General features: G+C 39.2%; 1 protein-coding gene across 11 annotated transcripts in view; it reads right to left on the bottom strand.

Annotated features, from left to right (window-relative positions):
- Nucleotides 1–21595, bottom strand: part of ZNF438 (zinc finger protein 438) — a 119909-nt gene that overhangs the window by 90467 nt on the left and 7847 nt on the right. Inside the window, exon 2 of one of the 11 annotated variants that reach the window (XM_084782178.1) lies at nt 12984–13055. The exons of the other annotated variants lie outside the window; for them this stretch is intronic. The gene's annotated coding sequence lies outside the window, so the exon portion shown is untranslated. The remainder of the gene's footprint in view (nt 1–12983; nt 13056–21595) is intronic. 11 annotated transcript variants of the gene reach the window in all.

The raw sequence follows: 21595 nt of genomic DNA, 5'->3' as shown, positions 1-21595 counted from the left end.
ATGCTGTATTGACAATACCCACTTGTACCTGAAGGTTCATCTCCACAATTTTATGAAATTTTAAAGCCACTGAACACATTTAACCAAGGAGGAAGGAGAGTTTCAAAGTCCAGGAAATCATGAATCAAAATAGTTCTACCTTAAAAAGATTGCCCTTTCCCTTTAAATTGTGAACATGTTTACATTGAATAAGCCAAATACAGAAAGGCAAATCCTTGGTTCTTCTTAAAAACACCAAGGGGGGTTTAATTAAAACCATCTTAACAATTTCAATGTCTTGGACGTTGCTGTAATAAACGCCCTCTTCTCCTAGGCTCTTCCTAACTTCTCAACCTTGCCAATTTGTACTCGTATTGGTACAGCTTTTTAAAATTCTAACTTTCCTCCTACTTCCAGGCCACAACTTATTTTTTTCATTCCATTCTTTTTTTCCCTTCAGATCATGTAGATTTGGGCTCATAAAGTGGGGACAAAGCAGATCACCAAGCACATATTATTATCTCCCTAAGAGCAGCCAATAGTGGGCCTCCTAAGGCTCAGGCACAGACATAAGCCGCATGCTCTGCCAAACAGGCCTAGCCTGGACCAATCAACTTATACATTCAGTGTATAAATTCAAGACTCCTACAAAAAGACACTGACATTTCAGTAGATAATAGCTAGAAAACCCAGCCTCTGACTTGAATAGGAAACTTTAAAAAAAATGTGAATATGACAATTTAGGTTATATAATCTTCTTAGGTGCATTTAAATTAGTGTATTAGAGAAAAATTATGTTGATCAAAGGCACCCTTTAATTTCATAGTTGGGTACGGTGGAGCATGCCTGTAATCCCAGCACTCAGGGAGGAGGCAGAGGCAGGTAGATCTCTGTCTGTTTGAGGTCAGCCTGGTCTACAAAGCAGAGTCTAGGAGAACCAAGGCTACTACACAGAGAAACTGCCCCCCCCAAAAAAAACAAGAAAATGTAATTAATTAATTCTGGACATAATTAAAAGGCTGCACAGGGCACCTCAAGCATCATAACCATCATCTTTGTCTTCAGTTTTACTTTTAGAAAATGGACAGCACAAGTATCAATAATCCTTCTCCCTGATGACAAACAATGAACCTGATGAATATCAAGTCTACACCACAAAAGCATCAAACACTGGTTCCTCTAGCAGTTGACTTCCTTCGTTTTATAAGGCTGAGTCTCGCAGAATCACAAGATATAGGTGCATGAGGTTACTGGGTTCTACGAACACATCCAAAGCTACCTGCACCATTCATTCTGTTTATGCACCCTGTTCTACCTATCTACTCACCGTCACCTGGAGAACACCCTGTGGTGCTATCAGCTGTCACAGCAGCTCACCCAGAGTAAACATCACACAAAACCTGATGAAACATACCAGGCACTTGTTATTTACCCATCTCACTCAAGTTCCCTGGACAAAGACATTCTTAGCACTGCCCTTCAAATGCAAACAGCTCTTAAAAGTATATTGTATACACCTGTTAATCTAAGTTTATGCTTTACTTGAATTTTTTGTATTTATTCCTGACATATTTTATTTAAGACAAGATGGCTCCTGAAAACTTCCCACAGAAGCTCTTGAAAGATAGGGAACTAAAATGATTCTACTTTTTAGTTCTCAATGAGTGACCAAAGAGAATGCCCAATATACTCTGCATGACCTTTTTTTTTTTTTTTTTAACCACAATGCCCTGGAACTCAAGAAAAATTTCAACCCAAAATTTACCCTGCCTGTAAGATGTGCAGGGATAAAGATAGAGCAGAGATTGAGGGAATGTCTAACCAGTGCCTGGCCCAACCTGAGACCCAACCCATGGGAGAGAGCCAACCCCTGACAATATTAAGGACTCTCTGCTATACTTGCAGATGGTAGCCTAGTATAATTGTCCTCTGAGAGTCTCCACCCAGCAGCAGATCAAAACAGATGCTGAGACTCATAGCCTCATAGCTAAATATGAGGCGGAGCATGGGGTACCTTGTGGAAAAGTGGGGGGAAGGGTAGAAAGACCCAGAGGAGACAAGAACTCCAGCAGAGGACCAACAGAGCTAACTAACCTGGACCCAGTGGGGCTGGCAGCACCAAGGACCATGCATGGACTGGACCTAGGCCCCCTACACAAATGTAGCCAATGAATAGCTTAGTCTTCATGTGGGTTCCCCAGTAAGGGGATCAGGGGCCTGTCTCTGCCATGGACTCTGTTGCCTGCTTTTCAATCACTTCCTTTGGGTGGGCCTGCCTTGCTTCAGCCTCAGTGAAGAGGAAGTGCTCAGTTCTGCTGCAACTTGATGTGCTAGGGTGGGTTGGCTGGGGTGGGGAGGATCTTCTTTTCTGAGGAGAGGGGGGGTAAAACGGGGGAAGAGAGAGGGTGAGTGGGACCTTGAGGGGAGGAAGGAGGGGCCATGATCTGGAGAATCAGTGTAGGCAGCATCCCCTCCCTGCTTCTGTGGAACACTATCAGGGATAGATGTCTTCCCAGCACCCAGGAGCTCATCAGAGAAGAAAATTGTTCAATGGGATCTGCAGTCTGCATGTTACAACCATGGGCCCATCTCCGAGTGTCCTCTATGCTAATACACTGACCAACCCAGGAGAAAAGGCAATAGCCTGGAATCCAGACAGGCATCCTTTCTCATTTTCTCAGGGAAAGATGCCATTGCTAACATCCTCTGAGTCACTGTAGTACCAGATCACTTGCAGGTGTTACGACTGGAAGAGCAACTGCAGCAGGCTCACTTAGCTAGGATTAGGTCAGAGCAGAACTAAAAGACTCACATGTTCCTTCTTCTAATTGTCTTTATTCCAAACTTCAAATGAGTTCTTCCTCCTGACTTCACAGAATCTTAAAAAGGCAACTTCTTCATTTACTAGATCTAGCTGAAAACCAGAGGGTGGGGAGGCAATGAATGATTTGCCATGGCCTCAGGAGAAAAATGAGCAAAGCCAAGTCATTCCCCCTCCATAACCATGGCTTTCCAAATGCCACACCAAACTGAGTCTCTTCCAACAGCCTGACCCTGACCAGTCACCCTGGAGAGGCTGTTCCCAGATTTGCCTCCTTACATTTTGGGTAGTCTAGCACATAATTACCTGCTGCAAGAGATGAGAAATACAAGCCTCATATCTGGAAATTAGTAATGTTTAGTGATGCTACCATTAGTATCTGTGTATACACTGCACACTTTCCACCGACTTCAAGACAAGGACACTTATCTTCAGAGTTCCACCTCCCCTAAATGGTTTCCCAAATGTTCTGGAAAACACAAGAATATCTATTTAAACACCTTATGACACAAGAGTAAAGCTGCTCACTGTTGGAGTCACATCACTAGAAGGATGCCAAGCCTGGGATGATAGGACATCAAAGATTCAAAGCAGTAAGAGGACAGCCCCACTGAGCAAACTTCAGTGGCTGTCTCCATGTTGGGCACACTGCTGTCTCACGGAGTACTGGCAGGAACCCCCAGGGAACAAGTGCCCAATTTACCTATTAACTGGCACTGCTACTCCTTCATTACAACAACTCAAACACAGTTTACACTTTATACTTCATTATAAAAGTTATCAAATGCAAAATTTAATTACAAATATTTTTCTGCTTATTTTCCTAGTCTAATGAAGAAACAAATGCCTAAAGGAACAGATTAAGAAAGTACTAAGGACTAATAAGGTATAAGAATACATTTTTTAACAACTTTCTTTTTTTAATTTAATTTTTTCCTGCAACTTTTTTTATTTAATTAATTTATTCAGATTACAACTCAATTGTTATCCCATCACTTGTATCCTCCCGTTCCTTCCTCCCTCCCACTTTCACCCTATTCCCCTCCCCTAGGTCTGTGACCGAAGGGGACCTGCTCCCCAGCCATATGGTCATAGACTATCAAGTCTCTTCTTGGTAGCCTGCTTATCCTTCCTCTGAGTGCCACCAGGCCTCTCCACTAAGGGGAAGTGGTCAAATATGGGACACCAGAGTTCATGTTAGAGTCAGTCCCCACACTCCACACAACTGTGGAGAATGTCCTGTCTCTTGGCTAGATCTGAGCAAGGGTTCAATGTATTGTCCTTGGTTGATGCAGTAATTTGAGCAGAACCCCTGGGTCCATATCCGCTTGTCATGATGTTCTTCTTGTAGGTTTCTAAGACCCTCTGGGTCCTTTTATTTCCCCATCTCCTATATTTCTCTTAACGACTTTCTTAAAGCTCATTTTGACATCTATTTGTAAAATTAGCAACTTATTTAAGATTGTGACACTAGGGTTTCATTACTTTTATGTCCATAAGCAAAGTAATGAAAAATTAAATTATTAAAAATCACAACTTGGTAACATTTAAGTCAAAACCTCAGATCCTATCAGGGAAAGCCAAGAAGTAATTAAAATTCTTAAACATTTAGAAAGATTAAAAGGTAACCATCTAACCCTACTTTTTTAACTTATTTTAATTTTTGGTGCTAGGAATAGATACAGCAAAAGGCCTCAAACATGCTAAGAATATTTCTAACCTCATATACTTCTTTACTGTTAAATTAAAATTTGTAAACTGCATTAGGCAATGATAAACTTTAAAAAAATACCCTCGAATAAGAATTTTTAAAAATTAATTTTTATTTGTGTCTAAGTGTGTTTTCTGTTTGTCTGAATGAGCAACAAGCGCACACAAGTGTCCACAGCAGCAAGAAGAGGGCCTCTGAACCCTTGGAACTGCAGTTACGGGCAGATGTGAACTGTCTGTTGCAGGTGTGAGAACCAAGCCCAGGGCCTCTGCAAGAACACAAAGGCTGTCCAGCCCTGGAAAGAGGATTTAAACACTCTTGCTGGCACAGTGACACAAACCAGTAACTACAGTAACCACCCTTGGTTATATAAGGCCCTGTCTGAGTTCAGGTAGACAACCATATTAATTGCAACAGGCCACAAACAAAATGAAAATAGGAGAGCAATCTGTTAAGGAGAAGAGGTTTGGTAGGAAGAAGAAATAGATTAAAAATAATAAGGAGGATAATATGACCAACATACACTGTGAATACACAGTGATACTTTAAAAGAAAAAAAAAACAAGTCCCTAATACATTACTTGTGTAGTTAGCAACTTTCAACTTTAGTCTCCACTAAACCAGTAACGGCTTATATAATTATTAAGAGAAAAAAATCAGCAGGTGTTTTTAAAGACACTGAAAACAGGTAACAGGTAGTAAAGTTTCCAGTCAAGTTACTGGAACTAAAAATGTTAATAATTTTAATAACTGTATGCTACATCTACTAGATTATGCAAGCTCACTATTAAAAATGGAAGATGTTCAGATACATAAGGGTAAAATAAATACAGTCTGCAAACCTGTCCCTCAGTGGATACCAACGTACAAGTCTGAGTGGTTAATATAAACCTAACGGTACAAAGTCAGAGGCTGTACTGGCTGTAGTCAGGGGATGGGGAAGGGTGAACTGTGCTGCTCAGAAGCGGACTTGAGATATCTAGAACAGAACCGGGGACAGAGCAGCCGGCACGGCAGGGAGCGTAGGAGACTGACAGTGCAGGCTGTGGCTTGAAACAGGTAAGATGAGCGGCTAGGGATGCAGTCTGGGAAGATGAATGTTGAGAACCTTTACCATTTGGCTCCTAAGAAATTGCCTGAGTCTGCATGGTTGCATCCCACCTGTCAGATGTGCACTCATACCATCCCTTCTAGCCTAATTTCTGGACCCAAGTCTCAAGCTGACTAAGAACATCCTGTGGTCTCACAATGGCAGGGAGCATATGGCTATGTCTCTAGAGCTGTTTTATAAGTTCATGGCATATGATCAGTGAGCAAGTATTTGGAAATTACTGGAAGCAAGGACAACTAACATGTTGGGATATCCTAGGATGACTCCAATCAAGGCTGGAACAAGAAACAGGAGACAGATCTTCTCCAGGCTGGGGACCACAATGTGAGCAGCTACTTGCTTAAGAAAGGGTAAAGAGTTCTTTGGAATTTGCTATGTGTCAGCATATTCCAGAAGCTGCATCAGCACAAATCAAATTGTGTCTCAAGGACAGTCTTAAGGATAACCTGGCACCTGGCACTCTTCCAGCTTGATCTGTGAAGGGGGCTTCAATTTATCTCAGAGCTGTGATGAAATAAAACAAAATAATAAACAAGCAGCTTGGTAACAGGAAGCATATATTAGCTAGTCTCATTTACATTTTGATGGGCACAGAGGTGACAGCCAGCTGAATGGTGAGCAAGTCCCCAAAGTAACATTTTAATGCTCTTTGGTTGGTTGTATTTTGTGAACTAATATATAATTAATGAAATTTAGGGTTGATCTGGAAAACAATAAGCCTCCCTTTTTTCTGAACTTTCATTCCAAGATTAGAACAATCATTTTATAGCCAGGAAATAAAGTTCGAAATTATATTAACATGAGATTAGTAACACTAGTTATGAATACAGACTATCAAACAAAAATGAAAACTCCAAAACCTGAGAATTACTCTGGGCCTATTGTTTTAAATAACTATATCCTTTAAGTAAAATATATTTCCATTTCACTTTATGAAATTTATTAAATCATTACAGTTGGCAACAAAAGCAGGAAACTGTTTATATGATCAGCATGGATATTTTACTCTGATTAATGATAATAGCTTTGGCAAACTACAGAGTGCACTTCTTACATCTTTGAAAAGTTGCATGCTACAGACAATTTTGGAAACTGAGAATTTCCACTACCTGGCAGCAATCAATTCTCTATTTTTTAGTTCAGCTTCAGAAATGGCTATGTAAGAGTTGTTTTTTTTTTTATCTGAGCCCTTACTCATTAACAACAAATAAAAGTGTGTCTAGTATTTGATGAGGAAGCTCAAGTGGGCATTACTGTAAAGAAATGACACTGAGGACTCAGTACCAAATCACTAGTGCTATTATTGACCTTTCTGCCTCCAAAGTGAACACTAGCAATGGAAACAAAACACAAGTAGTACACTGGGATCCCCTTTCAAGGCTTTCATGAATTAAAAGGAAGTATAACAGAAAGCACAAAGCAACACAATACCCACATAAGTATCTCCCCTTCAAAGAATCAAAGTGACTTCTAAACTATTTTACTCAAAGCAATAAACTCTTGACATTGTTCCTTTAAATAAACTTACTTTTTAGTAACTTTAGATTTATAAAAATACTTACAAAGATAGTACAGTTAGTTTCTGTACACATTATACCCATTTCCCCTAAAGGTAATCATGATACACTTATCAAAATACAAAATTAAAGCTGATAGATTTTTATAAACTAGACTGTAAATTTTAGCTTTTACTTGCATTTCTCACCAGCATCCTTTTCTCGGTGTCTATGCACAGCCTAGAGTACCATGTCACATTTTGTGATTTTTTTCAAATGTTGTAAGTTTTAGCATATGCCTTGCTTCTGTGTGTTGACAATATACTAATTATAGTTATTACATAAAATTAAACCTAAATACTCCTAGAGAATACAATTAGTGAGTATTGAAAAAGTACAAGGAAATTTATGTAAACGTGGTGTCTCTACTAATGTTTTCTTGGAGAGAAAAGCAAACAAATCATTGGAGAAAGGTCTCCCATATTGCCTGCTTTGCCAGGAACCTATAAATTGCTTAATGTACCAAGAATATCTCTTCAAAAACATGCTGTCGCCTATTTTCTGAGGCTCTTATTCTTTTAAGATATATAGTAAACCTTTAAATTAATTCTGTAATAGAATATAAAGTTGAATTATACTCACTCAGACAATCTACTTTTATCAAGTAAACATAGAACTACTGCCATTCTTGGCTTTCACTTTTAATTACTATATGATATTTATAGTAAGAAAACAGAAGAACTAATTTAAGGGAAATGATTGCTTATTAATCTTTCCTTAGAAAGGAATAGCACATGCTATTTAATGAACAAAAATGTTCCAGAAAAAAAGAAATGTCACAATGAATAAAACTGGCAGAGGAGGATGCTTCGCATTCTCTTCCATGTGTATAATCCTGAGGAGCACTAGCAGTCATAAACAAGCAGCTCACTCTCAGAGCAGAGATTCTTCAGAGGGTAACAGAAATCAAGGGCTCAGTGTTGGTACTATTTGATTTTATGGCAACAGGGTTCTGCTAACTGTCCTAGAGTGGTCTCAAACTCCAGTTCTCCAGCCTTAGTGTCTCAGTGCTGCTACTACTACATGTGTGCAACACACAACAACCAGGCTCAGAAGGCTCCTGAGAATACACATGCCCAACAGTATTTGGATGTGTTAGTTTGGTCAAACTAACACTGCTGAAGTGTCCCACCTAGTGTAGAACTTATACTAACCTTTTTATTTTCCAGTGAGTTTTATATACATTAAAATTAACTAGGACCTATTTATACACTTTCAGGGTCTGCCACAACTCCACGGAGCCATGTGTAAAACTCAGTTCTTAATATGCAGTTACATCTGAAAATACATCAGCAGCAGCCCACATTCCAGGATCATAACTGACACCTCACTCTCAGACAGCAGTCAATGCTCTTGCAGAAGAGGGTGAGTCAATAAATACCCAATGCTGCCGTCCATCCTTCTGACTAGTGTGAGAAAAATGTGCATGTAACAAATGCAGAGAAGGGGTTTTCCACAATGCTCAATAAACTGTAACTTCATGCAGATTAAGTAAGTTCTTTAAAAATCTACTCAGCTTTTTTTTGAAACCGTCTCATTTACACAGTCAAAGGGTAGTGATGGAGCTGGAGAGATGGCTCAGAGGTTAAGAGTGCTGACTGCTTTTCCAGAGGTCCTGAGTTCAATTCCCAGCAGCCACATGGTGGCTCACAACCATCTGTAATGTGATATGAAGCCCTCTTCTGGCCTGCAGGTGTACATGCATATAGAGCATTCATACACATAAAATAAATAGGTTTTTTCAAATACTTCATATTTTAATCAATAATCTGCATAGCATTATACTTATATTTGTAATTAAACTATGTACATCTTTCTTTCGCTTTTTTATTTTATTAATTTATTCATATTACATCTCAATTGTTATGTCATCCTTTGTTTCCTCCTGTTCCTCGCTCCCTCCCACTTTCACCCTATTCCCTTCCCCTATGTCTGTGACTGAGGGAGACCGCCTCCCCCTCTATATAATCATAGGGTATCAAGTCTCTTGCTGATAGCCTGTTATTCTTCCTCTGTGTGCCATCGGACTTCCCCATCAAGGGGACATGGTCAAATATGGGGCACCAGAGTTCATGTGAAAGTCAGTCCCAGCTCTCCACTCAGCTGTGGAGAATGTCCTGTCCATTGGCTAGATCTGGGTAGGGGTTCGATGTTTATTGCATGTATTGTCCTTGGTTGGTGCCATAGTGTGAGCAGAACCCCTGGACCCAGATCTGCCCCTCATGATGTTCTTCTTGTAGATTTCTATGACCCTCTGTATCTTTCTATTTCCCCATTCTCCCATGCTTCTCTCACCTAGAGTCCCAATAGGATGTCCTCCCCTCTGACCCACTTTCCTGGTAAGTGAAGACTTCCATGGGACATGCCCCTTGGGCTAGTATCCAATTATGAGTGAGTATATACCATTTTAGTCTTTCTGCTTCTGGGTTAACTCACTCATTATGATCCTTTCTAGTTCCATCCATTTGTCCACAAATTTCAGGAATTCCTTGTTTTTAATAGCTGAGTAGTATTCCATAGTGTAAATGTACCACAGTTCCTTTATCCATTCTTATACTGAGGGACACTTAGGCTGTTTCCAGGTTCTGGCTATTATGTATAAGGCTGCTATGAACATGGTTGAGCATATGTCCTTGTTGTGTGGAGGAGCATCTTCCGGGAATATTCCAAGGAGTGGAATAGCTGGGAGCTACTGGCCCAAGAAAAACACAGGAAAACGGGTGGTTCTGACCCCAGACTGACCCGTTAGTCCTGAGAAAGCCCCAGAGGCTGGTATCCAGGTGAGTGTGAGCACAAAACCAAAACCCAGAGCTGAGGGTGTTGGCCTCACCTGCGACCCCTGTCTTCCTCTCAAACCTATCAAAATACCTACACAATTTTTTAAAGATATTGAAAGTTCAATTCTCAACTTCATATGGAAAAATAAAAAACCCAGAATAGCTAAAACAATCTTGTATAATAAAAGATCTTCCAGAAGAATATCCATACCTGATCTCAAGCTGTACTATAGAGCAATAGTAATCAAAACAGCATGGTACTGGCACTGCAATAGGCTGATTAATCAATGGAATCGAATAGAAGACCCAGAAATGAATCCACACATATATGGTCACTTGATTTTTGACAAAGAAGCCAAATCTGTTCAATGGCAAAAGGATAGCATCTTCAACAAATGTGCTGGTCTAACTGGATATCTATGTGTAAAAAATGCAATTAGACCCATATTTGTCTCCATGTACAAAACTCAAGTCCAAGTGGATCAAAGATCTCAACATAAACCAGAAACATTAAATCGGTTAGAAGAAAAATTGGGGAACAGTCTGGAACACACTAGCACAGGAGAACTTTTTTTTTTTAAAGTGTAGTGATGCTACTTTGCTGGCTCCATAAGCAGAACGAACTTACAGTTCAATGATGGGAGCTTCCTATCAGTATCAGGAGATATATCAAACAGAAAAATTACTTAATTCCTTCAATGGTCTCAGTGTTTAATAATTCATGAAATCAAAGTAAAGCTTCCAGAAGTTCTCCCTATTTCCTGTGCTTGCTTATGAACATTCAGTTAAAAACAGTTCTAACAAAAAAGATAAAACTACAGTTTGCACTGTTTACAGGCGTCAAGCTTCAGAAAGTCAGCATGCACCCCAATTATTCACTACTGATTTTAGAGCTGCACTTCTCGGTGTAGGTCATGGCCTCTTTCGGAGTCACATATCAGATGTCCTGCATATCAGATATTTACAAGCCACAACAGTAGCAAAATTATAGTTATGAAGTAGCAATGAGATACTTTTATGGTTGTGGTCACCACAACATGAGCAACTGTTGCATTAGGAAGGCTGAGAACTAGTGAGCTACAGGGTAGAGGGTTGGTTTCCTGGGAAGCTACTGTCATAGTTTCAACAGCTGATCAAGCTGACCACTGCTTTATCATGAATTTTTGTCCATAAATTTTATTTCTATATACCTATTTGACACAATCAACAAAACTATGATTTAAGATTGAATGAAACCTACCTAGCACGTGTGCTTTCTCTGTTAGGGAACATCTCAGCACTTAGGACAGTACAGAACATCCTACTTCTATATCTGACAGCCATTTAAACGGCAACATCACTAACATGCCGCAAACTCAAACACAGCACTGAGTAAACCATAAAACGGGACCAGTCTACAGTACAAGCAGAGGGAAGGCAGGTGTGCGCTCCCGTGGGAGTGTACAAAGGAAGTCATCCAAAATCCAAGCTCAGCTCTCAAAACGATTTCAAAGTTATGAATGAATTTTAATATACAAAAGTTCATAAAGTAAAATCTATGAATAATAAAATCAACTTCCTTCATTTTCAGGGCAATAGCAAAATAAACAGTGGTGGAGCATGGCATCATAACAAAAACACTGTTCTGACTAAATTAAAACAGAAAAAAGTATGGACTTGGTTGCAGTTCACAAATAATTCACAATTCTGTCCATATACACTGTATACCACCACCAGTCAAAATGGACGCAAATTTATGTTACAACACAACAGAAGCGTGTGAATCCAATCAAAACTTACAATTTTTTTTATATTGAGTTAAACAAAAATACTTCATTACAGTAGTACTTGCTTTCACTCCATTACAATTAAGCATGGGGGTATGTGTATATGTATGCATGTAGCAGCATCTGAGTGTTGCCTTGAGACAGGGTTTTCCACTGAACCTCCATCTTTCCACTTTGGTTAGGCTGGCTGTTAAGGAAGCTCTCAAGATCCTTGCAACGCTGAGACCACAGGCACGTGAGGCCATGTCCAGATCTTCATGGGAGTATTGGGGATTGGAACTCAGGCGCTTGCTGAACAGCAAGTGCTCTTATCTACTGGGCTATTTCCCAAGCCTTCTTTGAGTCTTTTAGAGCCATTTGTACAATCATCAAAAGCAGTGACAATTTCCAACAAGTACACAACTAAATCTAGATTTCATTTTGGAAATTCAGTCTGCTGGAAACATGGGCTAATGTTTGTCTCCCTCCAAGTCTTCCCCTGAAGTGTTAGCTCCCTCTGTGACAGCCTTTGAAGGCAGGTTTTTCTGGAGAGAAATGGAATTAGAGTTGGTCACTTATGTAAGTGAGTCCATATGCAGATTCACTTTCTCTCTCCCTGCCCCTTTCTTTCTCCCTCCCCATAAGATCAAGTGTCTGCACCCAGGAAGAAGCCTTCCTCAGGCCAACCATCTGTCCTCAGAACCTTGACCCCACACCCAGCAGTAGGGTAACACATGTTGTCTGTGGGTTTTGCTAGTCAATTCAGGATTTTAGAAAGAATATACTTTTTTATTTAAATAGCTTTTTATTATGTAGCAGGATAAAACAAACCTAAGAATATCCATAAAACAGCAGCATGAACATTTAGCAAGATTTTTAAGACTTCTAAAAGATATACAACTTATGTGACAATCTTTGTTTTGTAAAAAAAAGTTTGTTGAATAAGAATATCCCACAGAATAAAAAGAACAATACTTATAAAGATATATGGCCTGGAGTATTTATAAATCTAAATTCATTATACTATCAGTTAGTTAGAATGAGCTTTTAATTTACCAGTTACCTTAGTACATAAAAATATGAAATTATATTTTAAATATTTAAAATTCTGATTTACAGGAAAAAACTTGAAAATCACCAATTTCAAATTTAGTAACCATAAAATACAATTTGAAAACACTCAAATTTTATGAAATAATACAACATTTTAATGCATTATTTTAATATGTAAATATTCATATTTAGAGTTAAGAAATTAACACTCTGGGCATGGAGACACACACCTCTAATCCAGCAGTTGTGAAGCTGAGGTAGGGGGTGGTAAGTCTGACACCAGCTGAAGCTGCATATTGAGACTGTCTCAAAGAGAAACAGAAACTGAATGAATCATGCCAACTTTTACTGAGAAATGCACTTATATTTTTTTGACCATTAGGAAATTCAACAAAATAATTTTTATTTGGCCTTAATGAATATATTTACTAGTATTTACAGAATAAATTTGTTTTTAAGATAAGGTCTTTTAAAAACTTTATTGTAAAAGAAAATCTTGAAAATAAGCAAATAACATCACATACCAAGATTAACTAGATCCAAAGAGTATATAACTTAATTAACTAATATACAATTAAAGTTCAAAATGTAGATATTATACAAGTTAATCAGTATTTTGACTGAAAAACAATTTCTAGTTAAGTAATCAATTTTTAAAATGCTATAATATATAATTCTATTTATTTATAATTTATAATACTAAAACTTTAAATTAATTGTTCTTTATTCTCTATAATCTCAATTTGAACAATAAAGTAAGTAGTTAACCGAGATACAATAGCTAATCTTAGATATAATTTATCTGGGATTTGATGCCCAGATGATGCAGAAGGGTCTCCTGTGGACATGATTAATACTTACCATTAGTTAACTTTAAATGACATAGATTACCCTCCATAGTACAGTGGGCCTTATCAAGCCAGGTGAAGACCTTACTAGAAAAGACTCGTGTTTCTTGAAGAAATTCTTCCTCAAAACTGTGCTTTAAACCCTGCCTGGGTTTCTAGCGTGCTAGCTTATCTTACAGTCATGAGCGGCTCCTGCTCCTGCACACTCTCTGCCCATCTGTCAGTTCATCTCTGCTACTTCTCCCAGCTCACACATTAGGGAACCAGTTCATTATCCCAACATCAGATCAACAAAGGGGAAAAAAGGTCAAGATTCATCTTACTTCTGTGAACTGTATGATTGGGTAAGTGGACAGCAGACAAGAGCAAGTGTCTATAAAATATTCCAACTGCTAAATGAGAAAATGAAAGAATTAAAGAGTCAGGATAAGTCTGTTTCTCAAATGAATGAATGTACGGTAAGCACAAATGTCAGCTGAGATGACAAGGTGACAGACTAGAAGCCTCCATGCCATTTAGTTTCTTGCCAGGCCTTCCCTGCCTTAGACTTGATGTATCTGAATGTGGGCCTGGGACCCTATGATCTGTGATGTAACACGCCCACTGAGCCACTCAGATCTGCCATACTTTGCCAGAGCCTCAGTGTGAGTCCCTTCTGGACAGCTGCCAATTTGACCTATAGAGGTCAAGGAAACATGATGCTCTATACCACAAATACGGAAACACTGAGGCTCAAAATGGAAGAAGGGTCAAACAGTACTGACACTACAGAGATAGGGCAGTAATCTAACATTAGGAATCTGTGAACTAACAGGCTGACTAACATTTCCCTTTAAATGGGCAAAACTAGGAGTCTGGGTTCTGTAATGAGAAATGTCATAGAATTTTCTAATAAACAATATTAGTGGGAAAATGTATTCAAAGCAATCATTCTGAGTCTCTAAACATTTTTCTAAGGACAAACAACAAATGCATAAACACTCATTCAAGAAAGCCCACAAGTCTCAGCAAGAGTCAGCTGGTGGCACCTGAATCACAACCTGCTCCCTCCTCACTTTGTCCATTCTTCCATCTGTGGCCTAGGAAACAACTCCAGAAGCTCCAGGCTGCTCAGTCTCTGTGGTCAGCACTGTGACTGCATGTACTGGACCCTGGAAGGCAGACTGCTGTGCTCTCTCCCCAGCCCTTTCCTGCAGGCTCTCCTCTGGACAGGCACTGCTGAAACCCAGGCTGTACACGAGGAGAACCAGAGCTTTAGTACTCCTGGCCCATCCTGATTCCACACCAAGAGGGGCAAGCCAAGAATGTGCTTGCTCTCAACAGCCCTGAGAAAGCAGAGCTGTCACTTTGGGAGAAGTGAGGCAGTACCTTTGCCCCAGTTCTTACACAATGGTACAAGCAAGGTCTTCCCAGCAAAGGAGGCAAACTGGAGCAGCACGACTCAAGGACAAAGAGCTCAAATACACTGGCGGAAGGAACACCACACAGTAACACCACATAACAGAAATCCAAAGTCACAAAAAAGAAGTGCCACGAAAAGTAACCATGTGCATGATTAGAAATGACTTTCAAATTACATGTTTCTTCTCTTTTCTCTGTGCCAATAAAACAATGTTTACAGTTGTACTGGTGAGCTACCAGCCTTTGAGGCTGTGTACTTGCTTTCAAGTGTAGACAATGTTCTACTGCCAACTCACATCCATAGGAGTGACTAGAGTGAAGTACAGAAAGACTAATACAATTATCTATATTTACATGTTCTCCTTTCTTCTCCCAGTCTCTTCAAAGGGTAGCACATACAAAATACAAATTATGAGGCATTGTGGAGTTTCATATATATATACACACATACACACATATATGTATTATGTATGTATATATACATATATATGTATTAGCATGAAATGCAGCAGGTAAAATGGAGTTACATACGGAAGGAGGAAATCCTATTTTGCTTCAGTTTAGTACAAATCAAACACAGAGCAGGTCAGCAAGTCCTCTGTGTCTACTGATTCCATATCTCCATTTTCAACCCACTTAGGAAAAGGCTGTAGCTATGCTGAACATATGCAGACTGTTTCTCTTTTCATTATTATTCCCCAAACAAATCAACACAGTAGAACAGCTCTTTCTGCAGCACTTACATGGTGTGTTGCCGAGAAATGGTTAAGTTGTGTGCGTATATGATATGCATATACTTCACCATTTTCTACAACAAACTTGAGTACCCACAGGTCTGAGCATCGCCAAATGACCCCAGAACAACCCCCCAGTGGAAACGAAGCAACAATGGAACACAAAAAACTATTCAAAAAATTTCAAGATATTATCAATTAAATAAAATATCAGAGGAATCAAAATGCTACTAAAGATACTAATTTCAAAAGAAAATGATAAAGTACAAAGAAGGATATGAGACCTCAAGAAAACAAATGGTAAGTCTATGGCCAATAGCACCCGTGAACCTTCAGTGCATACAAAACACTCTGTGCTGGGTCTAAAACAACCCTCACTAATTTAAAGAGGTTAAAATAATACAAGGGTATGATCCCAGTGGATTGCAAATGAAAATTATTATGAGAAAGGAATTTCAGGAATAAATATGCAAATATTTTACAAATAAGGAAAAAACCAACAGATTTCTGAATAATCAATGAGTTTAAAAGAAATCATAAAGGGAATCATAAAATACTTTGAGAAGAGTGGAATCTAATGTGTAACACTTCAAAACAGGCACTTATGAGCTACTACTAGAGAAAGCAGTGCATAGAAGACAATTATAGCTATAATAAAAAACCCTACTTTTAAAAAGAAGCTCCCAAATCAATAACTTCATCTTACACTACAGAATAATATAGACCTAAACAGACAGAAGAGGGAAATAACTAGGAGTAAAGTACAAGCAAATTAAAGAGGAAATTGAGTAGAGAGCTGTTCAGTGTGTAGGCTGTCCGTTGTTGATGTCCACCTTTAAGCCATGGTGTCTGATAAGATACAAGGGGTTACTGCAACTGTCTTGTACTGTTGAGGCTTACTCTGTTACCCACTATGTGGTCAATTTTGGAGAATATTCCATGAAGGGCTGAGAAGAAGGCATATTCTTTTGTGTTTGGGTAAAATATTCTGTAGATACTGTTAGGTCTATTTGATTCGTAACATCTGTTAGTTTCATTGTTTTTCTGTTTAGTGCCTGTCTGGGTGACCTGTCCATTGGTGAGAGTGGAGCGTTAAAAGTCTCCTACTATTAATGTGTGGGGTTCAGTGTGTGATTTAAGCTTTAGTCATGTTTCTATTACAAATGTGGATGCTCCTGCTGAGCTTAGGAAATCTTGCAGAAGAGTAGAGGGAAGGTTTGAGGGAGCCAGAGGGGTCAAGGACATCATAAGAAGACAAAGAGTAAAAAGTAACTGGGCCCATGGGGGCTCACAGAGACTAAACTAACTACCAAGCAAAGAGCATACAAGGGTCGGATCTAGGACCCCTACACATATGTAGCAATATGTGCAGCTTGGTATCATGTGGGTCTCCTAACAATTGGAGTGGGGGTTGGGGTGGAGGGCTCTCTCTGACTCTGTTGCCTGCTTTGTCTAGCCTTAATAGGAGAGGATAAGCCTAGTCCTACTCATTCTCTTGATGTGTCAGGGTGGGTTGGTAGCCACAGGGAGCCTCACCTTCTCTGAGGGAAAGTGAAGGGGGTACTGGAGAGAGGGTGTGAGGGTAGGAATGGGAAGAGGGAAGGGGGGCTGAGATCAGGATGTTAAGTGAATAAAATAAATAAGTAAATAAATAAATAGAGAAAAAGGAAAATTAACAAGAAAAACTGTCAAAGGATTAGCATTCTAGTGATTAGTGATCACAGATTATGACAGACAGGCAGATTTATGAAAAATAAATGACAAAGAGGAGCTGGACAAACAGCTCAGCTTTAAACAGCATGTACTGCTAGCAAAGAACTTCAGTTTGGTTTCCAGCATCCACATGAGCCAGCTCACAATTACCTCTAACTCCAGCTCCATGAGAATTTACACGTCTAGGCACCTACACACACATGCACATACTCACACACATACACATAATTAAAACTAAAATCTTTTTTTAAAAGAAAGAAAGAACAAAAGTATGAACAAATAGACGAAGAGAACAGGTTAAAAGGCCAAAAGATATTAAGAATTCATGGGGAAGATTTGTCTTCACAAGGTATCAGAATAACAGACTCCTAAATCCTGATTATCCTAGGACAGATGAAAAAGCATGAATTTTTACTAGTCTAAGTCAAGCGCAGGACTTGATACTACTTGCCACTCAAAAAGGGAAATGAGATACAAGTCCATCCAGTGAAGTCAAGCCTTCCAGGAGGCCTTTGAAAATCCCCTCCCCACTTAAGAGAAAAAAACAAACAAACAAACAAACAAACAACAACAAAAAACGAGAGAGACACACTTTCTTTTCCTATACCCTTGAGGGCTTATTGAGGGGTCTAGGAACAAAAGGCCATTCATCCAAGGTTGTGAAAAAGAGAGCCAGTCTAACCACAGCTACATAAACCAGATACTACAGTTAGATCATCAAGTATGCTTGCTCTAATTTCATTTCTGCTCTTGTGACAAATACTCTGATAAAAGCAACTTAGGGGAAAGAAGGGTTTATCTGACTTGTAATTCCAGGTTATGTATGGTCCGTTATTTAGGGGAAATCAAGGCAGGAACTCAAGCAACTAACCATATCACACCCATAGTCGAGCAATTTATGCTCAGCTAGCTTTCCTCACTCTTTCACAGTTCAGAACCCAGCCTAAGGAATGGTGCTGCCTAGACTCAGCTGAGTACATTAACAACCAATACCCCCAACCACACAAGCATATGCACATGCCTACAGGCAAAGCTGACCCAAATAATTCCTCATAGGTTGTGCAAAGTTGACATTTAAAATTAACAATCACGATATACCAATTGTCAACTTGACACACAAACACATCACTTTTAAACCATAATCTTGCATTCTTGGTCTCAGTTTTCTTGTGTTTATCTCATAATGGAAAAGATAGTACAATGTTTAAAGACTACAAAGTCTTTAAAAATCCTAACACTTTAAAAGTCCAAAGTGTCTCTCTCTCAGCCGTGAGTTGCTGTAAAATAAAATCACATATGTAACTTTCTTATTGCAAAGGGGGGAAATTATTGAGAGAGGGTTTCATGCAGACTCAGGCTGGCCTCTAACTCATCTTGTAACTGAGGATAATCTCAGACTCTCGCTCTCTTGCCTCACCCTTCAAAGATTATAAGACACCACCATGCCATGCCCCACTTAAGTCATACTGTGGTCACTCAACCACGCCGGACAACTTCTACTAACTGAGCTATATCCCAGACCCCAAATCAAGACTCCTGGATACTGACAGTATTTGTTGTACAGCAGCTACTGAACTCAGTCACTCCTTTTAAAAACTCATATTTTAAACTTTTATTGTTTACTTTCTGCATTCCAATGACTTTAACAGTGAAGCCACACCAATATTTTATTACTTATAACAATTTCCATGTTGGTTTTATTTTTCAGACTCATGATAGAAAATGTAGTTTACTGATGGGATCTTTAATGCTGAAGAACAACATTTTGAAAGCTAGATAATTTATTAAAACACTTCTGTGTTTTCTAAATCTGCTCAAGGAAAATAAATTCCAGTGACATCTGTGAAATAACATCTCTGATTCATATCAAATTGGAAAAGATAATACGATAGCCACATAAGTACCAGCAAAAGCACAAGTTGAATTCAAATAACAAAACCCCTAAAAGATGTTTATCCAAGCAATCTCAGCACAGTTTAAAGCTCGTTAACTTGTAAGACAGTTTTTGGGGTCTGAAGCATGCATCCTACAGAAATATTAACCCTGAGTCACCCAACTGGAGCCTGCCCATCAACATCTGTGACACTGTAAACCTAAGACTGCCATTTGAGCTACACCAAGACAGAATACCATTGTTTCTTTTGGAAAATACAATCCCTCTCCCTCTCCACTAGCACCAAGTCCCAGGAGGCAGCACTTGATCATGGACTGTGTTCGCTTCTCCAAGCACATCCCATCTTTCACTTCCTAGCTAGGCCAGCCACACTCAGCTTCTCCCTGACGGGTCTTCCCACTAAGACACTCACATACAACAGCACCCTTCCCTTCCTGTTCTCTCTTGTCTCAGCCAAAGCCTCCTCAGGAATGCCATCCATGGCCCCACATGAGCTGCCCACTCCTGCTGCAGGTACTCTCCTACCATGCATGGATGTATCATAATAGTTCATGGCGAGCATCTCTCAATCTCTCCCTTAAGTTCTACTACGTGAAGGATTCATTTAGCCCAAAACTTTTAACACTGGCATTTTAAAGATGCTTAATATATTTGTTTATGTGGAGGAATTTTTATAAGAAAAACAATTTTAATGCTTTTTAAACCTAGTCTGTTGAAATTTTAACCTGACCTATGGTAACTACTAAGGAAGGAGGTGACTTTCTAAAGACTTCTCTAGTCTTGAATTTATCCCTAGAAATTATTCTTAGGGAGAAAACTTTGAATGCCTTCCCTGTTGCTGGTTTATAATCACTTAAATGAGTTTCAAATCATAGGAAATGAAAATATACTTTGAAAATACTAAACTGATCCCTTTCTTACAGGTAATACCATTAGATCCCATGACATTTACTACAAACAACAAAATGCCAGATGTGTACCTCTAGGTATGATTTTTTTCCCTCTTGACTTTAATATCTACATTTCCAGCTGTCAACAGTTTTTCCTGGATGTCAATATTCATCCATGTTAAACCATGTGTCAGTACATAGATATAACATTCTATTCATCCAACAAGTCATTCATTGGTAGACAAAACTGGGTAGGCTGTGCTGGTTGCTACTAGTAATAATGTCACTATGTTATGTGGCTATGTGATTTTATTTCTCATGAGTAGCTACTCAGAAACAGAATTGCTAGGAAAGCCCTTGCTATTGCAATGCAACAAACAACTCGAGTACAGACTGGAGCCCATGCTAAAGACCACTCCTGGAAAGGAGTCAGGAGAACCCTGGAAGCTTGTGGGCCAGCTAGCCTGTACCGTGCAGCACAGCAGCAGAGGCCAGAGGACAGAGACCTTGCCCAAAATAGGTACAAGGTGAGACCTGACTCCACAAAGGTGTCCTCTGACCTAGACACAAACATACATAAAAAGATAATAATTAAACTTTTCTATTTAGTTAGAAAAGCCTACTGATTCAGAATACAGGCAGGCTTTGCTTGTACTGTATAAATATATTACAATAGCTTCACTAAATATAAAAATGAAACCAGAAAGCTACAACTCTAAGAAGTTAAAAAAAGTATTTCATATTAATACTACTTTCTAAACTATACCTGGTTCCTTTTATTGTACAATATACAAAATGCTGAATAACAATAAAGACTGCACTGAGAGCATATGGAAGCCATGTCCTATATTTAGAGCCATACTAATTTTCAGTGCATGAACTGAGTAAGCCAAGTGCAGTGAGTCAAGGTCTCCTTAGGAAGACACACCGCCTCACTCCTGAAGTGCCCTCTATACAGCAATAGAGAACTGGAGGGTGCACTGCCATCTGTGGCATGCTTTATGCCTAAGGATTACAAAGGTATAACCTAGGCTGGGAGAGTATGGCCTGAGGGGACCCCAGGGTTGTCCAGGATCAATGGAGGACTCTCTTACCCTGTGAGCTTGGAGCTGGGGGTCTTTGAAAGCAACCAGAAGGCAACTCCAAGACTGAGCTACCAAGAAAGTTTGCTAAAAACTGCAAAACATAAAAGGTCAGAAAACAGATCTGGAAGAAGTAGTAGCCAGGAAACCCATATATATCAGATCTAAAAGACAAGGTAAAGAAAAAAAATAGGAGAATGAATAATAAAGCTGGGATCCAACAGAGTAAAAACAGGAAAGGGTGCGGTAAAAGCCAATGGTCTGGGTCAGGCCTCTATCC

The sequence above is a fragment of the Acomys minous genome, assembly GCF_964271855.1.
Source record: "Acomys minous genome assembly, chromosome: 5".
Lineage (NCBI taxonomy): Eukaryota > Metazoa > Chordata > Mammalia > Rodentia > Muridae > Acomys > Acomys minous.
This window is presented reverse-complemented; position numbering and strand designations above follow the sequence as displayed.